General features: G+C 33.6%; 1 protein-coding gene across 2 annotated transcripts in view; it reads right to left on the bottom strand.

Annotated features, from left to right (window-relative positions):
• The window catches only part of LOC145664069 (nephrin-like), a 727,167-nt gene that overhangs the window by 161,609 nt on the left and 547,868 nt on the right, over positions 1-17,690 (bottom strand). The window lies entirely within an intron of this gene.

Here is a 17,690-nt window from a genome sequence, read left to right as displayed (position 1 = left end):
GAACCCTTTGTACTCATACGTCACATTCCTTCAAACTATTTCGAAATTTCGAAGAAAATGTGCATAGAAATTATGCTATTTGATTGTAGAACCGCCATACTACATGCATATAAATTAGAAATTAAACTAATGAATGAGCAAATTATCAAAAGCTATTATGTACATTGGTATTGCTATTAGTAGTAAGTTTGAATAACTGAATTGTCCTGAAAAAATCACTTAGGTAAATATCACGGTACAGTAATTCTTAAAATCACTGTAAAGTCTCTTTTCCTCTCTTTTCTTTTTTTTTAAATAATAATTCGTTCATTTTTCGAACGGAATCGATCACCATCACACAAGAAGAATCGTCACCATTATAACCGCGGCAAACCAGGCATGAACGCACCTTTTGGGAGAAAGCGAGAAGTGAATTGAGTGAATGAGAGATAAACTGTAGGGAGATAATGAAAGTGTAGTAGTAGAAGTGATATAACCTTTTTGGCAGTCGCAGGAACAGTGTCCATTAAAAAAAAATACACGCCAATTTAATCACAGCACACACACACCTCAGTTAACGATCCCAGAGACTCTTGTGTTTACAAATGTAATAAACGGTTATCGTTCTCTTCAATGTTATTTCACTTGTTCAAATAGTCCCTCATAATTGGCATGGTGTTGATGCATGTTGGGAGATAATTTACAAAAAACATATAAAAATCAGGGAAAGATGAATAAAAAAACTAGGAAATATTGCAGTATTAATTCATCTACCGTGACTACACAAACAGAGAAAATTACATTACTTTTTTGTTACATTATTTCCTCATTTAAAAAATTGTATGTTAGTAAATTGGTCCTATTCATGTAATTTTAATTAGGAACATAAAAGTATAATGTATTGAAAATTACATTCAAACATTTGTAGTTTAGATTATTATGAAATTATGAAACTGTCAGTAATGTATGTGAAGAGGTGTACTAACTCATGCATTCTAATTTATTTGACTCTAGTACTTACAAATGCCTTACAAAATTTCTTTCGCGTAACAGCTATAAATTTGGTAAATTATTACATAATTATTAATAATAAAATGTACAGTCTTGTTTTTTTTTTTTTTTTTTAAATCTTTCAACAAATTATGTATACTAACGCGTAAGTAGGATTGCAGCAGCCACAGATGCACAAACATAACTTCCACGAAGAATGACTGTAAAGATCAAAACAAACTACCTATCTAATGTCCCTCTAGAATAGTGATCACCAAACTGTCGACGGCGAGCTCCTAGTAGCTCGCGGGGACATTTTTCGGTAGATTGCGTTAAGGGTCTTCACTACAGCGAAATTAAACTACCGCCTAATTTTATAGTTTTCTGTAATATCTTCAAAACAAATAAAATATTCGAAAAACAGAAACGAAGTGAACTAGACAATACGATTTTGCATGTGATATCGTTATCACAACTCATCTATCTGCTTTCAATTTGCAACTGTAGATAGATTTAGCATTTTTTGCGGGTTCTTTAAATAGCGGCATACCGAAAGTAGATAGGTGAATTATGGCAAAGATATCCTATGCAAAATCATATTGTCTAGTTCACTACGTTTCTGTTTCTCGAATATTTTTTAGTTATTTTGAAGATATTATAGAAAAACTCTAAAATTAGTGGTAGTTAAATTTTGCTGTAGTGAAGACCCTTAACGCTCCAGTTCGCTAACCTTGATTCCTTCACTCTACAGAGGGCACTGACGACAACAACTGCTTATTTCTCCCGCGCAACTGCTATTGTCAGCTTCAGCTCACAATTGACTGTATAAGCATGGGGTTGTGTATGTTATGTTTTTCGTGTGCATATTTGACATTTGCTAACTTGAATAGTTTGAGTTCATATTTACTAAAAGAAAAATGTAAGTTTATAGGCATATAAACGAATGTAAGATTTTTCTAAAAAGTTTCTTTTGGTTGGTAGCTCACAGTAGAACTTAAAAATGATACGCTAGCTCAGAAGCTTCGTAAGTTTGGCGACCACTGCTTTAGAATTACAAGTTTTATGAGGTATGAACTAAATTACACGCACTTGCACTGGGAATCCCTGAAAGGCTTAGCATAGCGAAATCGAGAACGTTACTTGAAATATCCAAATATACAAACGGGAAGCTTTTGAATGTAATGTCATACAAACCTTTGAAAGATTTCAAATACTTAAACGCCATATTTGCCACTGTATGATTCTTTGCTAAATATTGTTTAAAAAATCGAATCGAATCGAATATTGTCTTTTTTTATTATTATTATTATTTAGCGAAGACACGTTGTTCGCCATTATCGTGGAATCCCGACTACCATTGAGATATAGAATTTAATATTCGTTATCGTAGAAACATGATTGTTTAAGAACCGAATAGATCAACTTCCTCGACAAAAAGCCAACGGTAGGGGGACAACTGAAATCTGAGAACAAAATTCTTTTCTCTGTTTTGTTTACATTGTGGTGACGCTGAAATGCATCTTAACGGAGACAAACGATATAACGAGCATGATCACCCCTTGAAGAAATTACTTGTGATATCATGCAACTAAAAGTGAATTGTGTATTGTAAGGCACAACTGCTTTATTAACCCTTTATTTGGCAGGGCAGTGTTGCTCTCAAGCAACATTTCATTCTATTGCGTTATCCGCACGAATTATAACGTCAGTGACCATTTAATTGACATTATTGCTTCATACAATATTCATATACAGTGGCGTATTTACGATTTAGTTTCGGGGGGGCTTTGCTAACTTTCGGGAGGGGGGTTTTGCCTGAAAATGTGAAAATTCTGCAAGATATTTCATATAGTTTACTATAGTAAGTAAGATTTCAGGGAGGCTTAAGCCCGGAAGCCCACCTATATACGCCACTGTTCGTATACATGACTTGTGGGTCGCTTCATTAGATACTCCTAATGTTCGTCAATAGAGGACAGTCAAATTTAGCTTTATCTCCTACGTTCCACGAAACTTTTTGTATTATTATTATTATTATTTTATTTATGGTTTCTTGCTCTGTACGAAAATATTTCAACGAAACTGTTGGTAATTACTGAGAGTATTCTTATGATATTTTACCATAATAGGGCAATGCTACTCAGTAGGTACACATAAGAGCTATTTTATGGCAATGTTGCTTTGAAATAAAGTCCTGTAGTTTGTAACCAAAGTACAAAAATACTTTAAAAATTACGAAACTATGATCAGGAAGACATGGTTCAACCATTAGAACAAACTTAATATTTTAATAATAATGCTATCAATGCTTGTCAATTAAAGAGTTAAGTGCCAAGATAATGTTTATCTAAAGTGAACTGATGTTTTATTTATTTATATTTTTTACGTACTTTACCACTTTACTCGTTAGCATATGTAGTTTTATGTTTATGATACTCATACTTTTGTAATTTGAAATCTTTCTCTTTTTCTTCGTTTTGATGTGTTCAATTGCTGGTATCTTTGACAATTATTAATTAGTGCTATTTGGAATCACTAACGCATTAGTGTTAGCTTCTGGTAAATAATGACATAAAATACAAGAAATATATTAAATTTTGCAAGGCAAACTGCCATTGACAATTTAGTTCTAAAAATTTATCTTATCAGTTTGCCTTAACATTTCGGCTTCATTTTGTCACAACTAGTGTCCTTAGTATTGACGCAAAATGCGTCATTAGCAATTGAACGAGTGAGCGAGCAACTGCATATGTGAGAAACTACGTATGTACTATACAAATACAAATACCTAAAGAAACTACACAAATATGTAAAGAAATTAGTCTGAAGGCAATGTAATATACATAATTGTTTGCTTTGTCCTCACTTCAGAAATTCCGTAAGACTTTAAAATTTGCATATTCTATCAACCAAAACTAAACATGAAATATACAGATCTCACGCAAATGTATATAAGGCTTCTTTTCGTTTTATACAATATACATAATTACATTACAGACTTTCATGTTTCGCACAGTACAATTCTGGAAAATTCAAGTGATGTTTGCTCTTTATTGTTCTGTTTTGACTATTTACCTTAAACTTACAACAAAAATAAAAGTATCTTCAGAGTAAGACATCATAGATTGGTGTATTCACCACTGAATGACTTCACATTCAGAAGGTTTACGTTGATATTTTCTACGTTCGTTCCACAGCAAAGTATTACTCCACAAGCTCGAAAGTATATTTACTTTCAATCATTCACTTTTTCCTTCCAGAACTCTCTTCAGCCATAACTAGTGTTGTTATCATTAGTTGTCTGGGGTTGTGGGTACGAATTCCCTTTAGCAAAAGCAAGCATCAATAACAAGTGTTACTCAATTACAACCTTAGTGAATCTTCGGTCTTCCTTTGACACTTACCTGGAGTACGGAAAATAGCAATAAATTGGAACGGCATATCGTCCTCTACGTAGACGATACAAAACATAACTTTTACGCATTGTTACGAGGTAGGACTTTTAGTGTCTGATTTACTTTGACCATCATTTGATTCATTAAAGATAGTTCATGATTGAATTATGTTAAACCCTAAGAAAACAGTTGTGTATCTAAGACAGCAAGTAACCAAATATTTAAAGCTATGTACCTAAGACAGCAAGTGAACAAAATATACTATTCATACATTAAGACAGGCGATAATAAGAATAACTTTAACTATCTCTTGTATCCAGTGTAAAATTTACCTATGGAAAATCTAAGATATCGTAAAAATAAGACTTATAAAACCCTTGCAAGCAAGACCATGACTAGGTTTGCAAGACCAGGACTGAGACCAAGTCCAAAGATATGATATGAACCTCGCATGAATGTGCTAGTATAAATACTATTTGTGATAACTTTGATATTAGAGAATTTTCCGCCGAAGTGAGTGCCCAAATATTTACATGCACACAAGAGGCATACAAGGCTCCTTGCTTCCAGATATGTTTTAAGCCGTTTTTAGCAAGATACAACCAATTTTGTTGCACGTTTGAAAACGGAGAATGAAACATGGATCTATCTGTATGATCCTGAGTAAAAATCAAAAGGATGGTGTCGCACTGGTTCGCCGAAGCTAAAGGAGTTTCTGGTGCAAAAGTCCAGTTCAAAGGTTCTGGCTAGTGTTTTCTGGAATCAGAATGGAATAATCTTGCTTACTATGCCACATTAGTAGATGAGCTTAGCTTGGAGGTGAAGGAAAAGTGCCATGGAAAGTAGTCCTGAAAAGTTGTTGATCCTTCATCCTGTCACAATGTTGCAATACACAAATTTCCTACATTAGGGTTTGAAATCTTGAGTCACCCACCATTTCACCTTACCTAACCCATCTGACTATAAACTGTTTACAGATTATAAAAAGAAAACGTCTGTAGGAACAAAAATCACGAACATTTCTGATGAGATCGCAGCTGGAAATGTATGGATCGAAAGACAACGGATATTTGTTTGTTTGTTTGGAGGAATTAAACAAATTGAAGGACTGAAGCAAGAAATACATCGAAATAAAGGGAAAGTATGTTGAGTAAATTCATCATAACTCTGATTCTGATTTGTTTCTTTTGAGAAAGCTAAGGACTTCTCAGAACTCCCTCGTACTCCTTATGACACATTTCAACCATCACATTTTACAAAATGCCATACTGTTGAGACAAGTGATCAATAATGAAAAAAAGAAATATATTTGCGATTTTCCATAATAATAATAATAATAATAATAATAATAATAATAATAATAATAATAATAATAATAATAATAATAATAATAATAATAATAATAATAATAATAATATTAATAATCAGATACTGCTTACTATTAGGATAATTTAGCTTCATGGTGCCCCAGAGCTAGAGGGCGAGGCATTCTGATACAACCCTAAAATATATGAATTTAAAATGAACAGCATTGCGTTCGTGGGTTTTCTCAAGGTTACCTCCTACTTTCTCATTTCACCAATAACTTACTTTTAATAATCATGCACCTGACATAGCCTACAAGATGTAACTGAGAATGTAAGAGTACAGACTTAATAATCATGTTATTTATGACGTGCAATTATATTCTTGTAATAATAAAGATAAATTAATTCTAACCATAAAGGACTAATTCGTCGAATTTTTAAAAATTGGTTTATTGAGTATGTTGATTTTTTATATCATACTTTTTGCTATACATTTCAAAATAATTTCTTAATTTTTGAATTGGAAACCCTTCGAATGTCTATTTATGACAAGATTGGCCTTACCAGGTAGTATGAAATAAGAGTGTTTTTAGTTAATTAGTGAATTCATTATGCTTATATTTATGTAGGAAGCTATTTTAAATTTTACCCCAAATTCTAACGTAAGAGTCATTAAATAGCAAACTGGAAACTGGAAACAAAATAGAGCGTGTCCATTAAAAATGCTATCATATTTCAAAGTGGTATTGCGTCACTTTGGATAATCGTATGTAGGGTCTAGATGAAATTGGTCACATTTGAGAGAAAAATTTAAATATTTTTCTGTTCTGTCCACCATGGATAACAATGTCAAAAACAGAAAAAGTAAATTCGCTCATGTTCACGTTGAGATTAGTAGATATGGGTTCATTATTGGGTATTTAGCAGGCAGTTACTGTTTCTGTTGAAGGTCACCAGAGAAGCTTTTATGTTTCTGTACTTTTACGCCGTAATGTGCTAACGTAAATTTATTTCCTTTCGTTGTATTGTGTTGTTATTAAAGAATAAGTATTAAGGAGTTACGGCAACCCCACAAGAACGAGATTGGTGTCTTTAGGAATATGACAGCACGCAATATTCGCCTGACTTGACGGCTTGTGTCTTCTTTTTATGGGGTTACGTAAAAGATTGTCTCTATGTACCTCAATTGCCTCAAAACCTGAAAGAAGTGCAAGTTCGTATCAGTGCTGTCATCCAGTTCATTACATCAGATATGTTGGAGCATATGTGGCGTGAATGGGAATATCGCCTTGATGTCTGCATCGCCACTCGTGGGACCCACATTCAATATCTATGCAAGGGCGTCCATGTTGTGGTTTTCAAGGGGGAGGGGTAAGTATAAGCGACGTTTCAAATATAATTTCAAATTTTACTGTAACTAATGTACAAATTCTATTGGGTTTTCTGGTTCTATATTCCCAAGTACAATTTCCACTTAGGGAGGCTAGTGCCCCACCTTGCCCCCCCTGATGGGCGCCCTTGTATCTATGAGAGATAGTAAAAAGATATTTGAGTTTTTTCTTTCAAATGTGACCAATTTCATTTAAATACAGTAATCCAAAGTGACGTAATACCACTTTAAAATATAAAAGTATTTTTATGGACATGTTGTATAGAAACTATGCATTATTTACATAGTTACTAAAACAGTACATAGATCGAATTAGGTAATTTTTAAATGAGTTTTGAGAATTCTGAAACTTCATATTTTGTGTTTCTTTTGCGATTAAGATTCTATTTATATGAGCAATTTGTTTGTTTTTTAAAAGTAAGAGATGAAACTCAACTAGAATTTCTATGTAGAAAAGTATGTCGTTGATTTTTCGTGCATTTCCTCAGCTCGTAATATTAAAAAAGAAAAGTTTTTTTTTTGCACAGACTACCGGAATAATTGTTTTTTATGTGTTTGAAATTCCTTCTACATTCTTGCAAATATACTACTACTATTATTATTATTACTACTACCACTACTACTAGTAGTAATAATAAACATTGTTGCTATTTAAAGAACATCATATGGCTTTTGAACTTGCGAGAAAGAAAATAGTATACGGAGCTTTTTTTTTTTTTTTTGCATAGTCAAGGAAGAGGTAACGAAAAAGAAGCTAATAATAATTGTATTTAACGTGCAATGCAGGGCTGTAATTTAAGGAGTAACGGGATAACCTTCTACTCATTTTTCATGAAAACCCCACACTCTTCAGAAATATAAAACAACTAGTAAAAGACAAAAATAAAATAATGCAAAGTACAATTATAAAAGAGTTGAAAAAGAGAAACAGTTACCAAGTTTTTTTATTGCAAGAGAAAAAGAAGGGAAAAAAGTACTTAAAATTCTCTAAATACAAGCATGAATTCTGGATTTGAATAAGTACATCCCACTAGTGGCTATACCATGGTCTAGTGTTACGAGAGCAGAGAAGAGGTTCAGAAAAAAAGAACTATATATATAATGAGAATACTAGGAGAACTAGAAGCACAGTACAAGGCTGGAGAAGGGAACGGGGGGCAGAGGTCTTACGTCGTCTTTCTACTTTTAGAGTAGTTATTCAAATAAATAGCATAGTTAGCTACCATGAACGTGCACCTTTCAGTAACGCTTTATCTTCGTATAATTTACGGCTATTTATTTTTGCGGTGTTGGAGATGTTCCAGCAGTACTAGCTCTAGTTTTGTGCTTTTTTTTTTTTTTGTAGAGAATCATTGTGTCCACCTCCTTTGTTCTCCACCCTCGACGCTTTCATCCATTTAAAGTAGTATTTCTTTCCTTTTAACAGTTTCTTTCTTTATTTTGTTCTATACATTCAAATATTCTTTTTTTCTTCTTTACTTCTTCCTCTTGTACTACGATGATACGCAATATTAAAAATATTTCAATTTTTTCTCTTAAATCCAAATTTATTAATTTATGCATTTAACTTACATACACATCCAATATATATATATATATATATATATATATATATATATATATATATATATATATATATATATTGGATAGATTGGATTCTCAAGATAGACATATAATATTTCTATCTTTTAAAATTACTTGTTCTCTTCCAATCTCTCAAGTCTTATTAATGCTTTCTATAGTAATGAGATTTAAGTCTCATTTCAAGAGATATTTTTCCATCATTTCAATAAATACATGATGGCCTATATTTGTTTATACTAAACACTTAAAAATGTCCAAAATTATTAACAACTTCAGCCCCAAATCCGATCTTGTTTATGTTTGAATCGAGGTTAGGGGCTGCCGTGACTCAGTGATAGAATGTAGTGATGTGCACGAGACGAGTCGGGACAGGATTTTCCTGACAAAATTCGAGTCGAGACACGGCTCTTCCAATAGAGAAATATACATTTTACGAGTCGAGACATCACTTTCACAACACATTTTCGAGGCGAGACAGCTACAAATCTTGTCTCGTGCGCATCCCTAGTAGAGCGTTCACCTCTGGTGCATGGTGTCCTTGGTTCAATTCCAGTTCGTGCCAAGTGAACTTGTTGGTGGACAAACACCGTGTTGGTGGGTTTTCTCGGGATCTTCCCGTTTACTCCGACTTTATTCATTCAATCACTTCATTCATTTTTCACCATCACCGTTTCATTTAGCAGTTAACGTGAACGCGAAACTGAAAGATGACATTCGATTAAAGTCGTAAAAAAGATTTTTTATGTTTTAAAAAATCACGTTAGATGATATATTTCGTCCTGGCTCTCAGAGATGGCAGAAAAAACAGTCTTTCTACTGAGCATTCGCGTGTTTTAATGTTAATTTCTGCTTCTTATGGTCTGTTTTCTAAATATTTTATCAGCAGGTGATGTATTTTAAATGTGTAGTTCCGTGGAGTCTCATAAGACAACGAAGTCAATACGACAAGTAAAATATACGTATGAATTGAAGAACTTAACTGAAATTTTCTACGGGTAAGATTCCTTTCAAAAATTGATACAATACCAGCATATGCTTGGTGTGGACCCAGTTGACCATTACCTGGCGTGTTGTATTTATGCATTCAGAAGTGGCGCAAGTGGTCTAAGATGTTTTCTTCTATCTCTTGCAGTCTACTCTTTTAATTTTTCCCCTCCTCTAACAAAATAATAATAATAATAATAATAATAATAATAATAATAATAATAATAATAATAATAATAATAATAATAATAATAATAATAATAATAATAATAATAATAATAATAATATAGTTAACAATCATGGAAACAATCTCCCGTAACTTTCTTCTTGATCATATTTCTTTTTACCTACCTTACCAGTTCTTTCTGATATTTCGGAGACTTCCAAGGCATCGACTTTTGAAAGTGTTCCTACTTTCATTCTTTCATTCTGACAACATAGTCTGCCCACCTGAGCCTTCTAGACTTGATGACCCTAACAATGTTTAGTAAACGGTATAAATTATGCAGTTCCTCGTTATGAAGTTTCCCACCATTTCGGCATTCCCTTTCCACTTGGGTCCGAATATTCGCCTCAGGATTTTATTATCAAATATTTTCACTCGCCATTCTTTAAGCGATAGTTCATTTTATACCATTCGGGTATCTCTCTCTCTCTGCGTGACTTCATACTGAGGACAGCGGTATATTGTAAAAATATATGGAATATATATGTTTACAACGGAAATCTGTACGAAGCATACATTATCAATATGCTTCATATGTATTGCTTTTTCGCTACTTAGATATTACAACATGCAGCTGCAGTATGTCTGGCATTTAAGCCTTCCGTATATTACATACCTATACTTACGTTACATATGTTAGCTATATGTTATATACATCGATCTGTATATGAGAACATTATAGCCTATATATAATCATACGGAAAGTAGGTATAGGTGGAACAATTATACGGATAGTAATATAAAACATACGTTTTCAGTTATATTTTGCTGCAAGATGTTATATATAATCATACTTTAAGTACAAAAACTATAGAATTTACACATGTAACCTACATCTTTACGTGCGCCACATACGCTTTTATCTCTGTGGCACGTTCGATTATCCGTAGAAGTATCAGTTATATTGTTAGGATATAAACTTGGGTGGTAATTCGGATCATGTTTTGAAAAATGGTATATATATGAATTTGTATATTAGAAATCACAATCTTATATTACCAACGCTAAGATAAATTGCGTCCGTCCTTTAAGGAAATTATTATCATTAAAATTTTGTGGCCATCTCTAGTTTCAAATTAAAATACTTCGCGCCCACGAACATACTATTACAAGCCAATTTATCTCTATAAAACTTATGCAGGCTGGAAATTTATATCTTATTTCATACTAAGAACAGCACGTAAAATGTAAGCAGTACCATAATACCATTCTTACGAGATTTTCTGCTGATCTACAATATTCTTGCGTTGCGTTGCGTTGCGTTGGAATTAACAACCCTCACGAGAGAAACAATTCTCGGTTGCAACATTTATTATGAAGCTAACTAAGTCGGTCAATATATCATGTTCGTTAATTGTCTCGTTATTTATTGAAGTTTACTCATTCCAGTGTTTCTGTTGTGTGTTAGATCCCAAGAGAAGAGCGCCATAAAATCTCGGCAGCCAATGTGTGGCCGATGTTTAAGTGATTTGTTTTTTAAACGAAGTTTCAGGTTTGATCTTACATAAAATACTATTATATAAATTAAGAAGAATTGTGCAATGTTTATTAAAATTAAGTCAATGCTAATAATTTCACTGTTTTTTAACATTGTTTCATGTTATATCAGTTGAAGCTGTCGTGTAGTTAGAAATGTCGAAGGCTTTGTCTTTATCAAAAATTATGTTTTATCAATTAAGATTTCAAATATAGTTTATGCGTTATAGAATTAGTTTGCTGAACATTATTTAACCTATGATAAATCCTAGAGTAGACGAGATGTTTAAAGATGATTCTGGTTTTGACTTATCAAAATTAATATTCTATCAATTAAGAGACAATCAGTTAGGTACTTTCCATTCATTAGGTAAAACAGAATTCCGTAAAGAATATATATAACTAAGTATGGGTATGGAAACTTCAAAAGTCTTGCCTTGACTGAATGATTCGCATTAATTTGAAGGTGAATCTATACTACTGTAGTGTAAACGATGCTATGCCACCGGGAATCGATCCCGAGATCTTGCCCACTTAAGGCACGAACTCTACTCACATATTCTTCATTTCTATAAGAAAGGAAATGAAATGAAATCTTTTAGTGTAACGTCCTACGATTATGCCTTTTAGCGTAACGTAGACGGATGATTAAGGCCAGTGAATGATGATGAAAAAATTAGTGGAGTCAGAAAATGAGTACAAACGGGAGTATCATGAATAAACCCACGGACACGATATTGTTCACCACAAACTTCCTTGGCCAGAAATCGAACCACAAACCACACACACCAGAGGTAAGTGCTCTACCAGCGAGTCCCCTCATTTCTATTAGATAACACAAATGAATCACTCTTGTGAAAATTACACAAGGCACTGAATAAACAGTAATATAAAGTGAAGTATAGGTATAGAAAAGATAATTAACAGTAATACAGGAACCAGAAACTTTAGCGGGGAAACTTTAGCGGGGATTCCATATTGGACAAATAAAGTAAACATAATAAGATTCATAAATTAATTAATCGAGTAGGACAATCAGATCATTAGGCAAGGGAAGTGGGCGAAAATGAAGATTAAGAAGTTGAAGGTGAAAACTGTCTCGGCAGCAAAAGTTTTGAACCCTATTTATAAACATATTCTCTGAGAGAGATATGAAAACGTCACAACACCATAGAATATATGTATTTTCCTTCCAGTTTTTGTCATCTCATTTAAAATCTATATCCATAAATTAAGACTAATAAAGAATTATTTAGTAACCGAGCTTTACAATTTTAATAACAATTGGATAAATATTTGGAAAACAATTTTTAATTTAAACTAAAATTAGTGTAAATTCAATTAGAGCTCTGAACACAAAATGAAAATAATCACAACATCTTCAAGTGAAACAAGTCTTAACGGTCACCTTCTGAAGTTTAAATACGTCGTGATTGACACAAGCTATAAAAATATATTTCTTTCAAGAAACAAAGGAAAACTATTTCAAATAAGACAAGCTTCAAAATAATATTTTGATGTACGTATAACTAAGATAGGAAGAAAAAAACCGGAATTGCAAATTAAATAGTGCTAAGTGGTTCACGAATTTTCTCTGGGTAATACAGAGGTTATAGTTGTGCCCTGGCTATTCCTAAACAAATCTTTCTAATCGAATCCATAATCTGAGATAACTTGAAGCAATGAGATGAAGACTAAATGCATTAGGGGCTCTTCTTAAAGTTGACGGCTAAAGTTTATATATATATATATATATATATATATATATATATATATATATATATATATATAGGTATTAAGGTAATGTGGAAGTGTTCAACTCAGACCTAATGCTTTTAGTTTGAATTCCATTTCTTAATTTTACCCGCCCAAAAATACAGCGTGTACATAAAAGTACTATCATCTTTTAAAGTGGTATTACACCGCTTTGGATAACCGTATTTAAATGAAATTGGTCACATTTGAAAGAAAAAAAAACTCAAATATACCCCATAAACTTTGAACATAGGCACCACGAGTGCAATGCATACATCAAGACATTCTGATTCACGCTACATATGCTCCAGCATACATGATGAAATACACTGGATGAACTTGCACTTCTTGCAGGTTTTGAGGCAATGGGGTACGTAGTCAGAATTCTTACGTAACTCCATCCGTCAAGTCAAGCGAGCTCGATGGCCACTTGTAAAAGACATTATCATCATTTCTAACATGTCCAATCCATCTTCCTCAAAACTAGTTCTTCAATAACAACACAATACAACGAAAGGAAATAAATTTACGTTAGCACATTACGCCATAACAGTACAGAAACATAAATGCTTCGTAAGTGACTTCCAGCAGAAACAGCTTCTGCCTGCTAAGTATCGAATAATGAACCCATATCGACTAACCACAAAGTATACAAGAGTGAATTTACTTCTTCTATGTTTGGTTCCGTGCATTATTGACATTGTCGCCCATTGTTGTCCATTGTTGACATGCACAAAAATATTTGAATTTTTCTTTCAAATGTGACCAATTTCATTTAAATACGATTATCTAAAGCGACGGAATACCACTTTAAAGCATGATAGCATTTATATGAATACGCTGTATTCTTTTCCTTTTTAGTGCATTTTATAAAAACATTGCTTTTAGCTTTTTAAAACGGTTTTTAATATTATTATTTTACTTTCGACCTTTATTCAATATTTTAAATTACGATGTTAAAGGCAATAGTCTCTTTCCTCTTTATTACGAAAAGATAAATCCTGATACTTGTAGATGTTAAGTTAACGCCTAGTAGTCTGCAACCAGCTAAACTTGCATGCGAGTTTGGTCTGCATAAGTAGCAGGTGCTCGATACATATTTCTCAAGGATTTATTTTATTAACGTTACAGTAAAAGGATATGTGAAAATAACGTATTGTTATCGCCTTTTACGTATATATATATATATATACAAATTTTTGAGCTCTAATTAGTGAGAAAATAACTGAAATTTAAGTTACAAGATTTGACTCTAAGAAACAGAAAAGTAAAATTGTTATAAAAATGATTCAAACGAAATGTACAAACTTTAAAAAAAAATCTTTCGAGCATTGATTTGTAAACTAATAGAAGTACGAAAGTACCGTCGAAACAAAATCTGATCAAGTTGCTAGAAGGAAACAGAACAAGAAAAGCGAAGGCCGAAAAAAAAAACAGAAGGCCGAAACGAACGAAGAGAAAAGAAGCTGATGTTACTGTCCAGTGGTTGTAGTAAGGACTGTGCAACAGTGTGCAGAAGAAGAAGAGAAATGAAAAGCCGATGCTACTTCCCAAAGCCCTTGAGAAAGCCTTCCTTGCTTCTGACCGATCACCTGACCTCAGGCCACACAAGAAATCCATCTCTTGTTGCTTGTGGACCGGACTGGACGATAGAGGAGGAGGAAGAAGAAGATGCCAGCACACAAACGAAATGAAAGAACGGAAGAAAACACACGACTACGAGAGAAGCCTTTGGACATCTCAGACGAATGGTTCAGAATTTCGAGAGAAGCGTCCTTTGTAGAAAAGAACAACAACCGGTATAAAAGCTAGAATTGGAATGTTCGTTTGGTATGGTAGTCATGTGCACTGTTGACCAAATTATTTCTTTTTTTCATAGTGTTAGAAGAAAGGCTTTCTCCCAGTATAAAAGGAACTGTCATTTCTACATCTTTTACTTAATTGTTAGGGAATTGTGCGATTTTTTCCATCACAAGACTTTAAAATGTCAATCGTACACACAAGGTCTTTTCAGGATTAATAAACTAAATTAGAGGAGTACTAAATATAATCATACAACCATGGTTTTAAGTTTTAAGTGAGTTAAATTCAAAACCAGTAATGCACTGTATGATAGAAGCCAGCGTTTTCTTTTTTCTTCGTGCTGAGTGTGAGAGAGTTTCTCCTTTATTCTTGACCAGATTGAACTCAAAATGAAATAAAATGAAATATCTCAGTTTAACGTCCCAAGAATATGCCTTTTAAGCGAGAAGAAATTTAAACTCAAGACAATGCGTCAAGCTAATAAGTCTTTACACGAAATATTGCTTGTAAATTGCAATTTATATATAAATTCTTAATTTATTTACATTGTTATATATATCGAAATCGATGAAAATCGACTGGAAGCCTTCTAAATGTGGGTGTAGAGAAGAATGGAGAGAATGAGAGAGAGAGAGAGAGAGAGAGAGAGAGAGAGAATTTCTTGTGAGATATGTTTTAACTGTTATTGCTTAGCAATCCTAAATCCAAGAATTAGGAATAATTCGTAAGAGGTAAATTGAGGAGGAGCAGTTCGGGTTCAGAAGAGACAAGGGCACAAAAGATGCAATTGGATTAGGGCGATCGATGAAAGATTTATAGGAAAAGGGAAAGAGGTGTATGTTATATTTATTGATCTATAAAAGGCTTTTGACCGCGTGAATTGGAAATTGCTGTTGGGAGTTCTAACGAATATAGGGTTGGAATGGAAAGATAGAAGACTCATAAGAAACTTATACATGAACCAACAAGTAAGTGTTAGGATAGGGGAAGAACTGACGGAAGAGAGTGCAATTGGAAGAGGAGTTCGACAAGGATGCTGCCTCTCGCCAACACTATTTAATGTCTATCTAGAAGAGATAGTGAAAAACAGTTTACAAGATGATGATGGCATTTCGGTAGGAGGTAGAATGATTAGATGCATAAGATTTGCGACGATATGGCGCTTCTTGAAGAATCTGAAAAGAAAATCAATAAAATGTTAGAAAAAATGAGAAAGGGCTTTGAAGAATATGGGATGAAAATAAATGTTAGAAAGACAAAAGCCATGGTGATTGGAACGAAGGGGTCTGTGTCAAATATAAAAGTAGGAGGGGAGAAAATAGAACAAGTGAATAGTTTTCGATATCTGGGTAGTATTCTTTGTAATAACATGAAGTGCGAACGTGAAATAAAAGCAAGGATAGGAATGGCGAAAGAAGCCTTTAGGGGGAAGAAAAGTCTGTTTTGTGGGACCTTGAATAAAGAGTTGAGAAAAAGACTCATAAAATGCTTCGTGTGGAGTGTTGTACTGTATGGGGCGGAAACGTGGACATTACGTAAAGGTGATGAAAATCGACTGGAAGCCTTCGAAATGTGGGTGTGGAGAAGAATGGAGAGAATTAGTTGGGTCGAGCGGAAAACGAATGAGAGAGTGTTAGAAATGGTGGGTGAGAAAAGAACACTTTTAGATATTATTAGGAAGAGGAAGAGAAACTGGTTGGAACATTGCCTAAGAAGAGATTGTATCATGAGGACGTCCTAGGGGGTATGGTGGCGGGAAAGAGAGGGAGGGGGCGAAGGAGACTACAATTAATGGATGATATAAAAACAGAAAGATCATACCCGAAGACGAAGAAGTTAGCGGGGGACCGTGGAGCATGGAAGCTTCTCAGCTGCGGCAAGTGACCTGCCAATAAAGGCAGAATACCTATGATGATGACGTAAGAATATTCATAAGTTTCGCCCCTAATTCTTCACAATTAAACAAAAATCGACAAATCAAGAAACAATCCTAAAATTTGTCTGATAAAATTTTAGTATTTAGGCTAGTTATTTCCATTAATTTTATTAATTTTATTATTCATATGTTTTATTAATTTTAGTACAGCTTTAAGTACACAACAACAATTATCAAATATTTTTGGAAAATTTGGCCAAAACCACGTGTCGTATATACTTCACATCCGAACCTCAACTCTGTAGACGAAAATTGCGTGTATAATATACCTAGGTATACACTTCACATCACCCAAATCTCAACTTCGTTTGACAAACTTGCGTGTATAATAGATATATTTCACATCTAAATCTCAGCTTTGTTGGGCAGAACCGCATGTATAATATATACTTCGCGGACAAATTTCAATATTGATGACCAAAAAATAAGAAACCACAGGTCAGCAGAGGCCAATATTCCACGTGTGTTCTACACAAGTTAAAAAGTACACCTTCAAATTAAACGTAGTTATGCCCGGATGAGTTACGTAGACAGTCTAATCAGTGTCGAATTTAAGCCAATAGGACTAACTGTTTCCAATCGGTACCCGCACTACAGTGTAATACTCTTGGCGTGTCAAATACAGTCAAGAGTACTCATAACAATGTACGACTTTCTTGACAATCCCAGTGATTGTAGCACGTGGAGAAAAGAGTTTTTCAACTTGAAGGTAATTAGAACATAGTTTGAGATTTCAGCCAAGAACATTTAAACAATTTGGCAGTTCTGACCATTGAGTCTGACATTAGCAGAGGTTTGAACTCAAACAGAATTCTGAAAGACTCTACAGAGAAGAAAATAACAAGAAAAAAATAATTTCTCATAA

This window comes from Thermobia domestica, chromosome 11, assembly GCF_964235325.1.
Source record: "Thermobia domestica chromosome 11, izTheDome1.hap1.1, whole genome shotgun sequence".
In the NCBI taxonomy this organism is placed as follows: domain Eukaryota; kingdom Metazoa; phylum Arthropoda; class Insecta; order Zygentoma; family Lepismatidae; genus Thermobia; species Thermobia domestica.
The sequence above is the reverse complement of the archived record's forward strand: the minus strand, read 5'-3'. Positions and strand labels throughout refer to the sequence as shown.